The 18,246-nt window shown below is 50.7% G+C and overlaps 1 protein-coding gene across 8 annotated transcripts in view; it reads left to right on the plus strand.

Moving 5' to 3' along the window:
• Positions 1–10,655: 10,655 nt before the first annotated feature.
• Positions 10,656–18,246, plus strand: part of LOC149347681 (uncharacterized) — a 28,141-nt gene continuing 20,550 nt past the window's right edge. For 5 of the 8 annotated variants that reach the window (XR_016292603.1, XM_089587286.1, XM_089587284.1 and 2 more), the window contains exons 1-3: positions 10,656–10,863; positions 12,403–12,640; positions 17,799–17,870. The gene's annotated coding sequence lies outside the window, so the exon portion shown is untranslated. Of the gene's footprint in view, positions 10,864–12,402; positions 12,641–12,668; positions 12,973–13,137; positions 13,585–17,290; positions 17,423–17,798; positions 17,871–18,246 lie in introns of those variants that run through there. The other 3 variants (XM_089587290.1, XM_089587287.1, XM_089587291.1) reach the window with 3 other exon arrangements.

An 18,246-nucleotide genomic window follows, 5' to 3' on the forward strand; every position in this document is an offset into this window, starting at 1 on the left:
CCTTGCGGATGATGGCGTCTATTCGCGCCTCGTCTTGCTTAGTAGTGCGGAGATATGGCACGGCGTAGTGGATCCGGCTAGTCACGAAGGCATAGACGAGCCGAAGCGCGTCCCTGCCCCGCAGACCACCCCGCTTGTTGGAAAAGCGGCGGATCATGCGCCCTACCTGTTCGCCTACTCTCTTGAGTTTCGCAATAGTGGAGTCCGGTCTTAGTCTCTGGTGAATGAAAAGGCCCAGAATACGGAGCTCCTCCACCTCTCTAATAGGACCTCCTGACAGAGAGATGTGTATTGCTGTCCTATCCTTTGGGTTCGCTCTGACATGCAGAAGCTCTGATTTCGCTGGAGCACGTCGGAGCCCACAGTCATTAGCATACGCATCGACTGTGGAAGCAGCCTGCTGAAGGCGGTCCTCCATGTCCCCAAGGCTCCCCTGAGTGGTCCAAATTTTAATATCATCTGCATATAACGCGTGTTGAATGCCTTCCACCCGGGCCAATTGGCTTGGGAGGCGCATCATAGCAATGTTGAACAGGAGTGGTGATAACACTGCTCCCTGAGGGGTACCCCGTGCTCCCATCATGTAAGGGCCGTACTCCTCGCCCTCAATCCAAAGAAAGGCCTGGCGATTAGACAAGTAATCTCTTAAATACGCGTAGGTCCTAGCTCCACAATCCGTAGAACTCAAGTTGGCCAGGATGCTTCCGTGTTTGACATTGTCAAAAGCCCCTTTCAGATCAAGGGCGAGGATGGCTTTGTCATTGTGTTGCATAGTTGTGGGTCATATTACATCCCTGTGCAGCTGGAGAAGGACACCCTGTGCAGACATGTGAACATCACCCCAATCCGCGCCTAAGACCTCTTCTTTAAAAAAGTTTACCTCCTCCTCCTAGCAACCATGCAACCAACTAAAGGGATCGTATTGTGATGCTCCAAGTAAGTGGGACTGAGTTTAATTAATTGCTTCAATACCCAATTAGCTTAATTAACCTTTCTACTTAGGCCAGATAAATAAAAACGAGTAGGAATTTGGTCGAGTTCGGGAATCGAACCCCGGCCTCCGGAGCGCGAGACGAGTATGCTAACCATTCCGCCATGCCAGCTTTTTTCCGGCCGCGGCGGCCGAATTTCGATGGAGGCGAAATTCTAGAAGCCGGTGTGCTGTGCGATGTCAGTGCACGTTAAAGAACCCCAGGTGGTGGAACTTTCCGTAGCCCATCAGTACGGCGTCTCTCATAGCCTGAGTTGCTTTGGGACGTTGAACCCTAATAAACCAACCAAGCCAAACTAAAACTTGACGAAAATTACTGAACACGTTGGGATACAGAACAGCCACAAAGATGAAGACAACCACGAGGAAGAAATAAATGACAGCCCTAGAGAACTACTTGGCTATACAACGTGCCACCCATACCTATATGTGTGAATCCCTCCGTAATCAAGGGACGAAGAACAGCCAGAGCTGAATGCTACGAGAGAAAGATGCAACCTGAAACCAATACAGGACATCCGCAGCAGTCTGTAATGTGAGAAACGGTAAAATCAGGAATCCGCTAACAATCATTTAAAGCACGACCCAGGAGGGAAAGGAAGTGGAAATCGATTTGATCTGGCAATCAGAGAGAGCCACCAACTCTAAACCATTGCCAATATTTATAGGGATTCTAAAACTGCATGTAGAAGCTATATCAACGGGGGACATCTGCAAACAACGGGTCACAAACGACTGCAGGCAGAAAGCACTATAGAGTGCCGCAGGCGACCAAAAAAAAAATTTACGGGAGTTTAGCTTTGGTTAAGCCTGGTAGGTTGCGAAAGCGCGCAGCGCCTCCAACTGAAGAAACGCAGTGCGCCGCGTCTACAGGTCACGCGTGGCTACCGGCCGGCGCTGCGCGACGACGGAAAGCGTCTTGGAACGCAGTCCGCCGCGTCCACAGGTCACGCGTGGCTACCGGCTTTTTGAGGAAAGGAAATGGCGCAGTAATTCTCTGTCATCTCGGTGGACACCCTAACCGCACCGTAAAGGAAGGGAGGAACGCCACCACCCGTTCGGCGCGATGCGTTGTTGCGACTCAAAGAAAGAAAACTTGTAGAACGCCGCCGGGCTCGCCATTGTGCGGCATAGGCGCGTTGCTTAGCCAACCGCTCTTGCCTTTCTTCATCTGTCTCCTCGGCACGGCGCCGGCGTCCGCGACGCCTTGCACAAGTCCTCAGACATGACTAAGCTGAGCGCGCCTGCGGCGCCCCGCGTATGGATGGATGGATGGATAGGAGCGCCCCCTTTGAAGCGGGGTGGTGGCAATTGCCACCATGCTCAGCTTTTCTTTATTTATTATTTTTTTGTTTACTGTGTTTGCAATTCTCATTAAGATTCTCCATCACCTTTGCCTACGGTTTCCTACAATTCTAACCTTATGCCACATCTCTGCTTTTCAGCCACCAATCCTCCAATCGCTTTCTGCTGACTTCCACTGCAGATTTATTTACATGACCATTGTTATCTTTAAACCCTAGGGCCTCAGAAAGAGTGACTGTGCCTGCATCGACATCCGGATGGATACCATCACATTTGATTATGAGGTGTTCAATTGTTTCCACAGATCTACTACACACTGCACATGTGTCATCTTCTTCGTTAAATTTGTTTTTGTAGCTGCGCGTTCTAAGACGCCCTGATCTAGCTTCAAAACGTAGGGCACTGCCTCTTGAGTTATCATAGAAAAATTCTTTCCTGATCCGCCTTTTCCAGAATCGATATAGTTCTACACTATGTTTCTTTTCCATTGAATTCATCCAATTTTTAACTTCCGCGTTTTTAACCTGTCGTTTAATGCTCTTTCTTTCTCCGTCCTCATGACCGGCATACTTACTGGTTAGTTTTCTAGTTCTTTTCCGCCACTGCGAGTCAACGTTCTTTCTGTATAAATATTTAAATACCTTAGCTGCCCATCTGTTATCGTCCAATTTCCTCAGGCGTTCTTCATATAGTATTTTACTCTTAGCTTCCCGTGCCTCGAACGCCCTAGCGAGCGCCCTCACGCGGTGAGCCGAGGAGGCCGTCACGTGGTAGCCGCCGCGCCGAGCGAAGGTTACCATCGTATCGCGCCAACGCTTCCGCGCGCGCCTGGCGACGACCGCTGTGGTCTTCTCTGGACATGTTGCGGGGAAGGGGTCGGACCCGGAGGGCGCGTCTCCAGGGTTCTGGCACTCTCTCCCTTTCCTCAATATGGTAGTCATGTTTGATGTGTAGCCGGTCCAAGAGGCGGCGACCGGACGTGGTCTGTGCAAGACGCGTGTATTGGTTGACTAAGTGGGCCCCGGATAGGGACTCCACCTAGTATTGTTAGGGGAAAGGGCCAATAGGGTCTAGCCCAATCACCTTTCTGTAAATATTTATTGCATTATAAATGTTTTTCACCACCACCACCGAGCGAAGGAACGACTACGGCCGAAGAGACGACTTGGGGCCCCTGCTCTCCTCAGGGGGGTAAAGCTGAGGCAGCAAAGCGGTCCACGCATGTAAGTCGCCATCTTGGACGCCATCTTACAGCACATTAATGTGGCCAGCACAGTTTTTTCTCGCGAAGTCAAGGATGGGCGAAGTTTGAACTTGAATTCGGAAAACTGCGATAGAGAAAATAATTTTATGTCACTCATACGCGTATTTTCAATGTTTTAAATACGTTTTGTAATCTTTAGCATACTGATTGTGGTCATTTCTTTTAATATCGGACGATTGTGAACATGTTCACGAGTAAACTGTGAAAACGCTCTGGGAGTTTCGGTTTTAAACTTCTGCTTTCGAATCTGATTTCAAGTTGCTTAAGCTATGGGATCAAGGCACTTAATGCAAGGAGCTGCATACTACAAGGAGTCACTCGCGCTTTCGTGCACCGCGATGCCACCTTCGTGCGTTGATGCATGTGAAAAGCTCCAAAACAATCGGACATTTCGCATCATTTTGTGAGTAAACGTGGGAAGTGGTACATATGCACAGTTCGCGACAACTGTGTACTGAAAAGGGTGTGAACGAAAATCTCCCGTTCTCGGAATTTTTCTTTAAAGGCCGATGACACCAAGCGAATCAACCTTGCTGCCGTTTACTTTCTCACGGTATTCGGCTTTCTTAACGCCATTGCCTCAATCTGCTTGACAGAGTACACATTGGTGCTACTTATAAAGGATGTAGGTGTTCTTGCTTAAATGCATTTTTATTACGTTTTTCAGCACTAATGCATGCGGTAATTAAAGGTAACACTGTTGAAATGAACAGCCCTGCAACGACAACGGCACAAGAAGGACAACACATACGCACTCTAGCAACTGTTTATTAGACGGAAAAGAGGCACACTAATGATCCTCAGCTCAAGCATGTGACACAGCTCATTATCGCTCCGAACAGAGCCAGTGACAGGAAATCGGCATGAAAACAAGACAGCATACATGTAATCGCAGGACACTTTTGTATCCCGTGCGTATAAAGCACTAGCGGCACTAGCTTCTCATAAATAGGTTTTTAAACCAAACAGAGGAATAAAAAAAAATCTCAGCAAAAAAGTAGTGTCATACATTAGAAGCAAAAGCACAAAACACAAAAGCACCACAACAACCAACCAAGCACCCACAATTTAGTGTGCACAATGCTACACATCGAACGAAAGTTTCTCGAGCGCGCGCTACATGCTGTCTCTCGTCTGGAGCGGCGCTCAAGCTGACGCAGAAGATTTTCATTGCGGAGCGGCGAACGCAGCGCCAACCACCGGTAAGGCTGCTGCTACCCGCCAAGCTGGCCGCAAACCCGTGACCAAATGGAGGCCCAAGCCTCTACCAAAATTCAGCCAAGACGACTTTGTCATCGTCATCAAGCCCGGGAAATCATTGGCCATCCGGGACGCCTTTCAATACGGCGAACTCGGTGCAGGCTTCAGCGCTTTCCTCGGGGCGCCTAACGCGGCCGAGTTGAGTCTCCTCCTATGCAAGGAGCAAAATTTGATCCTAGCTACCACCCGGAATGCCCACGTCGCAGACCGTCTGCTAGGCGAGTTTTCCATCAAATCGACCAAAGGAGATGTGCCTCTCGCCGGCCATCTGAAAGAACATGAAGAGGACGTCTGCTATGGGGTCATTACGGTGGCCAACCAAGAGACGTCTGAGTCTCTCCAACCTTGCGTACAGTGGAGGAGCGGCACTTTACTGGATATCCGCAAGTTCGGCTCGTCAAATAAGGCCAGGCTCACCTTTGCCGGCACGGTGAGGCCTCGATACGTGCACTACAACTCCGAGATTGTCACAGTGCAGCCATATTTGCGCACTATTCCGGCCTGCAGCTTGTGTGGAACTGTCAGCCATCGGGTGGACTCTTGCCCCAACCCAACCCAAGACAAGTGTGGCCTGTGTGGACAGCAGGCACCCATAAAAGGGGGGGTGCGGACTCCTCACGAGTGTCAGCCAAAATGTGCGGTTTGTGGTGGTGGCCATGCCACGAACTTGCGGGACTGCACTGCAAAATATCGCTATACCAAGCCAGTCGTCCCTAAGGGCGGGAAATCCAGCGGGACGGGCAGGCAGCCACGTCACCCAAGCAGCATCGGCAGCGATGCTTCAAAACGGCAGACGCCTACTCGCCCACACAGATCTGCACAGGATGTTCTGCTACAACTAAATCGGGATGTCCTCGACCCCGTCGAATGCCCTCACAATGACAAGGTCGTACTCGCCTTAGATTTGAAGGGTGCATTCGACAACGTTACCCACGAGATCATTCTCACCCACCTCTCTCAAACTAACTGCGGCAGAAACGCCTTTCAATACATTCGGCAATTTTTAACCGACAGACAATATTACATTCGAATCCAGGATAAAGAACATGGCCCTTTTCATTTAGGAACCAGGGGTACACCCCAGGGCGCGGTGCTCTCTCCCCTATTGTTCAATTTAGCTATGATGCGCCTACCGGCCCAGCTGGGCGCTGTCGCCGGTGTGCAGCATGCGCTGTACGCCGATGACATCACCCTGTGGGCCACACAGGGTTCCCTTGGAGATATTGAGGCCAACCTGCAGGAGGCGGCGACCATAGTGGACCGTTATGCTCGCCGCTGCGGCCTCCAATGCTCCACCCAAAAGTCCGAATTTGTGCACATACGCCCCTCACCAAAGTGCACAGCCAAAATTTCATTGTCTCTCGAGACAGGTCCAATTCCTGAAAATATCGAAGTCCGGGTATTGGGGCTCTTCATACATCAAAACAGACGGTCAGAATCAACATTGGCCAAACTTCGTCAGGTGGGGGACCAGGTAGGCCGCTTGGTCCGCCGGGTTTCTAACAAGCGTGGGGGGTTACGATGTAAGGACGCCTTGCGGCTGGCGCATGCATTTGTAACCAGTCGAATTCTATATTCGACTCCATACCTCCACCTGCGGAAGCAAGACGAGGATTCACTCGAAGTCATCCTCCGCAAAATTATTAAACAGGCTCTGGGCCTCCCCGTGAACACCTCCAACAAGCGCCTCCTGGGGCTGGGCATGGTGAACACATTTCGGGAGCTTCGGGAAGCCCACTTGACCAACCAATACACACGTCTCTCAAAGACATCGTCGGGTCGCCGCCTCCTTGCCCGACTGCACATCCAACATACCACTCTTATGGAAGAGCGCGTACGTATTCCATCCCAGTGGAGATGCGCCCTCCATGTGCGCCCTCTTCCCGCGAACATGAACTGTGAAGACCATAATGGCCGGCGCCTGGCGCGGGCGGAAGCCCTGGCCCGCCACTATGGATCGAAACCCGGCGTATTCTACGTGGATGCCTCCGGCCCCCACCATGGGGGATGGTACACGGCCGCAGTCATCCACCAATCCAAAACAGTGAACGGCCTTACTTTCCGAGCCCGTGACATAACACACGCGGAGGAAGTCGCCATTGCGTTGGCTGCATCTGATTCTAATTCAAAAACAATTATTTCCGACTCGCGAGGGGCATGTCGGAACGTCGAGCAGGGCTGGGTACCATACCTAGCCTACCGCATTCTCCAAAACAGCGTCTACACCGGGGACCCCGCTCACCGGCGTATCGTTTGGGCTCCTGCTCACATGGGCCTTGAGGGAAATGAGGCAGTTGACGCCGCCGCCCGCGCGCTCTCTCACCGGACATTCCCCTCCGACCCCGACGATCAGGACCTCGAATTCACTCCCGCTTACTCCTTTAAAGACATTGTTTTACTATATCAATCTGGCCACGGTCTTTATCCCCGCCCGTGTAAAGGTCTCTCAAAGGCGGAGGAGTGGCTTCTGCTTCGCCTGTATACCAATACTTTGCTGTGCCCGGCAGCTCTCACACATTTCGACCCTTCTTTCTCGGGCAGCTGTCTGCACTGTGCGGAGAAGTCTTTGGACATTTACCACATGGTGTGGGCCTGCCCCTCCAACCCTGCTATCCCCCCTCACCCCAACCCAACCCGGGAGGACTGGGAGGCGACCCTGCTCGGCTGCTCTGACCTGCAGGCCCAACGGGCCTTGGTCGCGCGAGCCCGGGCGGCGGCCGACGCCACTGGGGTCCCGAACTAGGGACCTCCACCTAGTACTTGTAAGGGCTGGCCCCCTCTGGGTCAGCTGATGCAATACCTCCAGTAGTGCATGTGTAAATAAATGTTTTCCACCACCACTACATGCTGTTTCATATATTTCTGCCTCCACCTTGTTTCAGTCGTTCGTGATGAAGCTCTGGGCGTTGCTGCGTGCGAAAAAAAACCATTATGAGCTCGTCCCGCGCGAGTAAAGACACGGCGCAGTCTTGCTCGGCGAAGGCGAAGGATAAAAAAAAATGCGAGAGGCTGCGGTAGTTTAACAAACCTTCGACATTTAATATAACAAAACGCTGAACATTCAAAAGAAACCAGGCAGAGCAGTTGCTCCATTTACCTTGGGCATACGTTTCCTTTGCGAATTGTGTTGGTCCTTTTGGGGCCAAAGCAAATTTCCGACGTGTATTTGCACTCGGCAACAGAGGACATGCAAAATTCCGCGCGCTCTACGGACGAAATTCACTCCAAGCGCGTCACAATCGCGGTACTTGCCTTCAAATAACAGTTCAGTACACACAAGCCACCTACATGAAACTGCAGTCGGTATGCGACACTGCATACAATTGGAAAAGGTCTAAACGCGGCGATTTTCCCGTTGTTTACAGCAGTTTAGCGTAGTCGATAGCTACTCTGCATACCGCCATCTTCCCACGATCTACGTTTCCAGGTTCCAACTCCGTTCTTTGTCCAGATTTAGAGAGTGTCTAAACAGCTGGCAACATACACAAACCGCTGGAACATGGCGGCGTTCATGCGTTGCCCACTGGTATGCATGGGCTGAATGGCCAGCTTTCCCTCTAGAGTTGGTTATATTAACTCTATGGCTCTCCTCTGGTCGTGACGTCATGCTGTCACGCGGTCGTGCCACGTGACAGCGAAGGAACGACCCCCACCGACAGCAGAAAAGTGCTAGCAATATTGCTTTCGCATTAATAATATGGATACCCGGACTTGAAGGGATCACGGGCAGCCTGCACGCGCACCAGGTCGCCGGAGCATTTTCCTTCATGTGGGGAAGACCTGCCCCCTCCTCCGCTTACAGGACTTACTCTTAAATAACAAGTAAATACAGATTAGACAGGGGAAACCCCCCCCCCCCCCCCCCCCCAGAAGCCTGGCCCTCACCACCTCAACCACATGGAGAAGGTTACAAGCACGTACCCAACCTGCACATGCTGAAAAGATGCACCCGTGCAATTTCAAACAAACATGTCCGTGGCGCGGTGTTAAACCCACATATAAAATGGAGGTGCGACAAACAAGCCATACTACTAGACGCCGCACCCAAACCGACATGGAAGGACATGAAGGCCAGCGAAATCCCTGCGGCCCAGGTCTACCTAGCGGACAGGGCAGAGCGGCTGGCAGTCTCCAGTGCAGCCTTGGAAGGGGGGGCCACCCACAGAGGGTTTATACATCCCCAGTAAAAAAAAAACATTTTCTTTTGTTTCTATCCAACACGGTTGTTCGCGAAAAGGGCGTGCCTTAGGATGCTGGTAGAGTGCAATGCCGGATGAAGTGGTTATTATCCATTCAGACTGGAATGTGGAAAGCGTGTTGATATCTGAACTGAACGTGTATTTCACCATAAGCGGTGGTGCTGCCTCACAAAGCGGCGAAGCCCAATGGCCAAAAGATTTCGAAACAAAGAGGCTTGACCAAATACTACCTAAACGTGCTCGAAGCAAACAGTCCAATATGAAGTAGCTAAACCTGCTCGAAAAAAGACGCGAAGCCAAGTAACTAGACATACTAATAGAAAAGCACAGCGAAGTAGCTGTTTGTGTGTCAGTTGTCGAGTGCATAAAATGTCTGTAAATATGCTTGTAACAACGCTACCGTCCTCGTTACATGCATGCACCAGATGCGGGCTCAACACCCCCCCCCCTCGTTTTCCCCTCCCCGGAAACTCCTCTAATTCCAATCAGCTTCCTCTGGTTAATGCGCTAAGCCGGTAAGCATAGCTATATTACTTTTTCGTTTCTTGTTTTGTCCCGAAAATAAACTTCCGGAGAAGGATCGTCTCAAGAATCTTGTTCATCTCTGTAGCGACTTGAAGGAAAGATAACGAAGTGAGGTGGAGCATGAGGACACTAGGATAGCGAGCAAATCCCTTCAATTTTTTTTTTACTCCACATATTACAGAAGTACGTTTTCACTGGATGTCTGAACACTATGGCATTGTTTCTAATGAGAGGGCTGATTTTTTAGCAAAGTCCGCCCTTGATGTTCCTAATGTTCTGTTCGTCCCAGATACTGCCTACTTGACTATAGCACGCTTTCAGCGATTGCGGCGTCTCCACTCATTGAGCCATGAGCCTCTCCGTGCTGCAGCGGATTTTCAACACCTGGCATTTCCTTGGAGTGTTCGGATGTGCAGTCCGAGCCAACGTGAGGTGTCCATGACCGCCTTGCGCTGCAGGATACCGCAGCAAAATTTTTATTGATGTCGATTGGGGTTATCTATAACAAACCTTGTGAGTCAAAATGATGATGATGATGTCTTCAGTCTTAATGGCACAGCCCCGCCGTGGTGGCTCAGTGGTTACGGCGCTCGGCTGCTGGCCCGAAAGACGCGGGTTCGATCCCGGCCGCGGCGGTCGAATTTCGATGGAGGCGAAATTCTAGAGGCCCGTGTACTGTGCGATGTCAGTGCACGTTAAAGAACCCCAGGTGGTCGTAATTTCCGGAGAACTTCACTACGGCGTCCCTCATACCCTGAGTAGCTTCGGGACTTTAACCCAAATAAACCAAACCATAATGGTAGCGAAATTGAGTCCATAGATCACTTCTTCCTCTTCTGCCGGCGATTCGCTGCTCTCCGCAGATATGCCCTGAAACCAGTGTCCGATTATGTTCACGATTATGTAATTTCATCTGGTAGATTCTTCTGCTAGAATGGGAACTCACTACTTTTTCTTTTCCGTATTTTTTATATTGTAAAAAATCTAGCTTTAAATCCCAAAATTGACCAAATACTGCACTCCCTGCACATAAGTGCGTTTGTATACGCTATGCACCCTGACGAATTCCCCGCCATTGGTATCTGCCGTGGTGATGACATCATCATCAGCCGAAACAGACGTGTGTCCGAGGTCATTCGGGAAGGAGCTAGGAGCACAGGTGTCTAGGCCTTTAATCGAAATGCTTAAGGTGAGGTTAGAGGCTCCAGGAAGGCACCGGCGACACTCCGTGATCATTTACTGGTTGCCCAGGACTAAAATCAAGTGTCATCTCTCACAGCGGCGGCGGACAGCACGGCGAAAGGACACGTCATCACACGGTGAGCACATCGCTACAATTGCGAACCGATAATCTCCTCCGGTTGACTACAACCAGAAGCGATAAGAGCAGCGCTGCCTCGGGAATTTGCGCCTAGTGATGAGGTTTTTTATGATGTACGGGAATGTATCGGTTTAGTAACTAATGGGTTAGCAGCGCGTTCATAGCATTGTTAACGAAGCAACACTGTGGCGTCTGAAACGCGTATACTTTATTTGTGGCGACGAAACCATATGCAGCCAAGATCCGCAATCTATTACTCTAGTTCCTCTTCGATTTAATTTGATCTGATTTGATTTATTGAGGTTTAACGTCCCAAAGCGACTTAGGCTATGAGGGACGCCGTAGTGAAGGGCTCTGGAAAGTTCGACCACCTGGGGTTCTTTAACGTGCACTGACATCACACAGTACGCGGGCCCCTAGAATTTTGCCTCCATCGAAATTCGACCACCGCGGCCGAGATCGAACCCGCGTCTTTCGGGTCAGCAGCCGAGCGCCGTAACCAGTGTGCCACCGCGGCGGGTGCTTCAGTTTCGGGCTGTTTAAGATGCGAGGAGTATTAACATTGTTGAATTACTTTCCGCACCTGCTGGGTTCTGTCGACTGCATATTATTTTTTTTCCATTTCTCTTCGTTAGCTGGCTGATAACTGGAGGGTGCCCGCAAGCTAGTACATGCGTTCGGATGGGTGCCAGAATTGTGCGGTCGCGAGACGCTATTTCTGAGTGACTTCGTAGACGCGTAATTTACCGACATAAGGCATCTAAATTCCTAACTGAAGCTAGAGCTATATGCCTCATACACGGGCGAATCCTGGCAACTCTTGGGGCTGACCTAAGGTGTACACCGATATATGTCAGACGCGTACACCCAACCGAATCCTACTGTGCAGCGTGTGTGCTGTTCCTCTCATTTGTGCATGTTTCCTTTCCTCAAAAACCAATTTACCAATTTATTTACTTCAACTACAGCTCCTCTTCCTTTTACGAGACAGCGTATGAAGCTCGTTGGTCACAAAGCCGTCGGCGTCGTAGTAGTTGTGCGCACGACGCGTGAGAAAAAAAATCGTACCATACAAACCATTTTCTGCAGAATGTGTTCCGAATGGTGTCATAAGATTGAGCGTTTTCTGCAGCATAAGCGTACTAGTTAAGTTAGAGCCTAGGTCGTTGCAGGGATTCGAAGCTGTGACCTATAATAGGGGGGGGGGGAGGCTGCGTATTACTATGCCTGGTTCGGGTGTCCACCAATGCAGGAGTCTGTTACTGCATCATTTCCTTTCCTTAAAAAATTTTTTTTTTTCGATTTGTTCAGTGGGCAAGGGGTCGCGCCGAACGGGCGATGGCGTTCCGTGGACTTTGCCAGCGCTGGAAGATGCCGTAGCGTTCCATTCTTAAAGGCGAAGTTTAAGCGTCCTCCAATTTTTTCTTCTTCTTTCACTCCCTCTTTTATAACCCTTCCTAACGGCGTGATTCGGCCGTCCACCGCGATACGTGAGACAGTTATCGCCTCATTTCCTTTCCTCAAAACTATTTTTCAGATTTGTGGATATGTGGAACAGGAAGTTTCCTCTGCCTGCTTGAGGTGTCCTGCGGCCTCGAGGACCTCCGGGGCGTCCTTTTCAGCTGCGGCTGGCGGGCCCGGATGTTCCAGCGGCCACCGCTGGCGGTTCCTGCGGCCGGTCGGCGGTTTTTGGACCATTTCTTCAGCTTGGAATTGTCCACCCACTGCCCTGCTGTGGTTGGCCGCGGCGCCTGCTCTCACCGGGAAAACACTCGGTATGTCCAGCCTGCGGCGCTCGGAGACTCCCGCGCGCGGTCACTGTCCTCGCCGGCTCCCTTTTCTGGGGCGCTGGCCTTTTTTGGCTGCGTTTATCGCCACGCTGGGTCTCTCGGCCTCGCGCTGACGCTTAGCCCTAACAAGGCGTAAGGCCGCCCCCGCCCCCCTCACTTGGGTCCCCGGCGTTCGCAATTCTCCACCGGGTTTTTTAGAAAGAGGACACTCCGTGCCGATGGAACTGTACGAACAGGCTTGGGGTGCGGCCTGATCTCGGTGGCCAGAGCCGACAGCGCATTTCCTCACCAGAGCCGGATTTGGCCAACCTGATGTAGTAAGTACTTGGCTGCAACCTTGTATGAACAACCAATTAAACCCCGGCCCCCAGTCCCCAGCGGCTGCGGAGCAACTGACCAAGGCGGTGGTCAGACCTGTGACGCAGCAGAGGGTGCTAAGAATCTCTTGCTCCGGACAGGCCGCCATTGAAAACTGAACCTATAACTTCGTCTCACAAGATGTTTGCAGCACTACGGAAGGTAGAGCTCTCTCGTCCAATCAGGGCTGCAGAAACGCAGAAAATAGTCCCTCGAATATTTGAGGAGTGTATGACTATTAATCAAAACAATAAGCATTGCAACTAAAAACATGATTTGGACAGGTATATTTAAATGGTAGGGAGTGTTTCAATCACTGGTGAAATTACCAGACAAAGCCCGTACGGACACAGCTCTGCGGAGGCCTGCTGCGAGGTAGTGATGCGTCGCCACTTTCCAACATGGCGTCGGTCGAGTCTGTTGTGTCTCCTGTGTGCTCTACACCGACAGTGCGCTGTTTCCCCAAGCAGGCGAAGCAGGTGGCTTTAAATGTTCTTGAAGCGCTTCGCGTCGAGTGCGGGGGCAGTTGGAGTACAAATGCGCTCATCAAGAGGACGGCAAAACTCACGCAGGTGAGCGAGCGTACGCTTTACAAGTGGACAACGGAGACGTTGAACGCGGGCCGAGTGTTGTTGAACGCGGGCCGTTTAACGTGCGTTGCCTCTCGCGCAGCACATGGGCTTGTTTTGCATTTCGCCACCATCGACACTCGGCTGCCTCGGCACGCTGGAGTAAATAAATTTATATGCACATGACACGATTACTGAAATTTACTGCGACGCGACAACAGAGGAACCGATGAGAACAGGTTGAGACAAAAAAAAAAGTGGGGCTAGTCCCTTTGGAACGGGCGTCCGCCTGTCCAAAAACAAACTAAAAAAGAATAAAAAGACATCAAGCGCCACCTGCTATAGGTAGAAAGAAGCCACCTGGACATCAGGTGGATCGAACCACAGGCGCGTAGGAACACACTAATGTAGTGCGCGCCATCCTGATTGGACGAGAGAGCTGTACCTTTCGTAGTGCTGCAAACAGCTTGTGAGACGGAGTTATAGCAACGTTTAACGCAAGAACCTTATCCAGGGACGGTAGTTTAGAAGTGCTGTTGAAGGCATTAGCGGGTATTAGGCAAGATAACCACTGGTCCTTAAGGGTAATGAAGTGGATTCAAAGAGAAGGCAAGCGTAGCAAGGGGCGGCAGAAAGTTAGGTGGGAAGATGAGATTAAGAAAACTGCGGAAATACGGTGGCCGCAACTGGCGAAGGACAGGGTTAATTAGACAGGGGCGGCAGAAAGTTAGGTGGGAGGATGAGATTAAGAAAATTGCGGGAATACGGTTGCCGCAACTGGCGAATGAGAGGGTTAATTGGACAGCCATAGGAGAGGTGTTCGCCCTGCAGTGGGCGTAGTCAGGCTGATGATGATGAAGAATTTTGGTAACTACGCACAATGTTTACTACATTCGAATCATTGCGAAAGCATAGATTAGTGGTACGTAGAAGACGATGAGCAAGTGTGCCGCCGTACGGAGCAGATGGGAGAAGACGCTCTGCAATGCACACTGAGAGTGTGTGGTGCAATTTATTACGAAAATTACCTGAAAACCAATGTTAAATGGGAAGTGAAACACCCACACAACTAAGACAAGGTGGGAACCTGCCGCGGTGGCCGAGTGTTAGCCGGAGTTCTCGGTTCGAAACGCAGGCGAAACGCAAAAGGCGCCCGTGTACTGTGGGATGCGGGTGCACGTTGAAGATCTCCAGGGGTGGTATTCTCCCGGTGTCGCCTTTTGCGACATGTCGCATTCGCTCTTCGCTGATTGGCTCGAGCCGCGGTGACGGTGGCGTGACGACATGGATCCGCCTTCCTGCTACGTCATCGTGACGTCGCCCTAATTTACTACGCTTAGTTGAACAACGGAATGCGCTGAAGCGATTCGCGCGGGCGACGGGCTACGAAATTGATACTAGACGCCATGGATCCCACTCTCCTTGCCTGGTTTTTGAGTTGCGAAGAAGAGTGGGGTGTCCGCGGACATCGCGACCAGTTTGCCTTGGTTGACGAATCTTGTCGGCGGCATTACCAGCTGTCGAAGAGCACAGCACTGTGGCTACCGTCTGCTGAGCCGGACTGCCTCTCGCCATGCGAACTTACTTTGCACCGTCGTAAACAGACGACGAAGCAGACGTTGCCCGCTGCGACGAGATGTCCTTGGCAGCGCTTGCGCTCGCATCTACATGACCCTTCAAGGCATTTTAATGCACGTTAGTGCAACTGAACAGTGTCTGCACGAGCCAAAGAGGATTTAAAGCAATGTGACAACTTTTACAAACCTACAACTGAACATTAGAGAGCTTTGGCATTGCGGGCTTTGTGTAATTGCGTGCATAGCGGAATAGCGGGTCCACAGTGAGCATGCGCAGAGCGCTAATGGGGAAATAGCGTTAGCGTAAGAACGCAATCGACAGTTGCGGCTTTTGCGCCCTTAGCGTGAAAATATGGCGACGTCCTTCCAAGCGAGAGCCGCCCGCTTCAGCCAATTCAGCAGGACTTGCGATTCCAGTCGGCATGTTTACCACCAACTACTGGTGTTGTTGCTTTTCGCTATGACTTACCTTGCTTCGAAAATAAAGTTTAAGCTGCAATTCAGCGTAGTTTTTGAGATACGCTCTCGATTCTGGAGCGCGCAAGCCTAATGGGACCTCCAGCTACACTACTACCGTCTGCAACTTCCCGAAACGCAGCCGACCCCTAGTACAACCGTCCGGAAGGAAACAAAAATAGATTTGAAGCTTTTTCTCGGTGTTTTACAGACTTAAATGAAGTAAAGCGATTTTATATTAAATTTGCAAATGCTTTTTGAACATTAGACGTCATGTGATGGCAAATATTCTTGCTATCAAAGATACGAAACTACTGCTGCTAGTGAATCAGCAGTGGTAAATTGTCGCTTCTCGGAGTGAATGAAAGCACCGCCGACGAAAGTGCCGGCGGCGTTTTGCGTTTCTTCGAGCAACTGTACGCACTTTTTTAGGCCCCGCCCTAATGAGACATGTCGCAAAAGGCGACACCGGGAGAATACCACCCCAGGTGGTCGAAATTATTCAAATTCTGGAGCCCTTCACTACGACCCCTCTTTCTTTTAGAGCGCTGCTCTTAGGCGCCCATTTCTGCGTTTCGCGGCGTCGCCGTTGTCCCTTGTAACCAGCAGTGGACACCTTAGTCACGCTTTAAGCTGCAGAACCGATGAAGCGGGAGCTTGGAAAGCAAAGGAAAGGCGCATAACTGGTCTCTTGGAACAGTGGACACCTCAATCGTGCTTTAAGCTACGTGGCGGTAGTGACAGGTGTGTGCTGCATGCGTTAGCATTGACAACGTTGTGCCATTTTAATGAAAGGAAGTGTGCATAAGTGGCTCCCTGGACCAGTGGACGCTTGAATCGCGCTTATAGGTACTTAGGGTGATTAGAGAGTGATGTGGGCTGCAGGCATTGAGAACATTGTCCCAGAAACGCGGCGCTGAAGCCATATGCTGTCGGCGTTCATTATATTCATTGACGTTGGCGCTGACAACCTTTTACACTCCGATCATTCTAAGGAAAGGAAATTTGCATAACTGGCTCCCTGTGACAGTGGACGCCTGAATCGGGCGTATAGGTGCGCGGAGTGATGCGAGAGATATGTGGGCTGCAGGCATTGGCAACGTTGTGCCAGAAACGCGGCGCTGAAGCCATAAGCCGTTGGCGTTCATTGTGTTCGTTGGGGTCGAGAACGTTTTACACTCCGATAATTTTAAGAAAAGAATTTGTGCATAACTGGCTCCCTGGGTCAGTGGACGCCTGAATCGCGCTTATAGGTACGTTGAGTTTTGAGACAGATGTGGGCTAGCCGTATGCGTTAGCGCTGACAACGGTGAGCGAACTCTCGCGATCAGCCATTAACTGCCACCTGCCAGGGTGGCAGGGTGCGTGGGGACTTTAATGTAGACATAATAACTACCTAACAAATTCCTTACCACTCATGGGGGAGAACATCCCATTCCTCTCGCTCGTAACGCCTCCCGCGACTGTGACACCCTCGTGAGGGCTTAATGGCCCAAAGTGACTGAGCCTAGGACGGACGCCGTAGCGAAGGTCTCCGGAAATTTCGACAACCTATGGTTCTTTAACGTGCGCTGACATCACATGGTACACTGTCCCCCATCATTTCACCTCCATCGAAATGCGACCGCCGTGGCCGGGATCGAACTCTGCCCTTTGTGGTCAGCCGCTGAGCGCCATTACCAGTGAGACACCGCGGCGGCTTGATGGAGCGAGACGTGTTGACCTGGGAGTAAAGCAGTAGAACGCCGAGGCAATACTTGTTCTGCCACTGGAAGGGTCCTTCCTGCTCTCTGGATCAATTATAACATGTGACTATGCTCTCTTGCCATCTTTCTCTCCGTATGTGTTAGTCTGTCGCTGTTAACCTTATTTTTTGGATGCGCTGTTCGTGGAACCTGCCAAGCATGCCATGATCTCAGTGAAGCGAAAGCCTGTACAAATGATTGCAGGGACCTTTGTGTTGGTTGCGACTCCGTACCTAACTAAGCATGTCGTGCTGCTGCTGTATTTCATAGTGTCGTCGGACTGCTTAATTGCTTGCGGGAAGCTGGTTATTGTCGGCGTTTCCAAAACGAGCGTATCAATTTGGTTTGAAAAAAAAAATCACTAAAGTATGGGGGACGATAAAAAAATTTTTCATTTGCTTCTTTTGTGGGCAACCTCGAAATGTTATCTTTTTCGCAGGGATGGTGCTCCCTCGGATGTAGTACCTCGCTACCGGCACGGATTTCAATACTTCTGATCTGAAATTCTTGGGTGAGTTTAGCGTTATATTTTTATCGATAACTTGGCTAGGCTAATTCACTTCGCTTCGAGTGCCTGCCATAATTTTTTCCATCTGGGGGACTACCTCAGCCCACAAATTTGCTGAAGATTGCGTGGCTTCGCTCGGGGGACGATGACTGTTAAAGGATGAAAAAAAGCCGCATTTGTCACCAGAAGCTCGTTTCTTTCAGCGCGCTGAATTACTGTTCAAACGAATCAATGTTTGAGCTAGTCGGTATTAAAATACAGGATCATAAAAGTGATCGGAAGACACAGAGGGCGCTTACTTCCAACAGATTTATTCTTGCGAGAAAGTGGTACTTACGCGCCTGGCGTTGGCTTGCAAATGATTGTTGCGCTTTTACTC

This window comes from Amblyomma mixtum, chromosome 4 (genome assembly GCF_055824585.1).
Source record: "Amblyomma mixtum isolate Tamu chromosome 4, ASM5582458v1, whole genome shotgun sequence".
NCBI lineage: Eukaryota > Metazoa > Arthropoda > Arachnida > Ixodida > Ixodidae > Amblyomma > Amblyomma mixtum.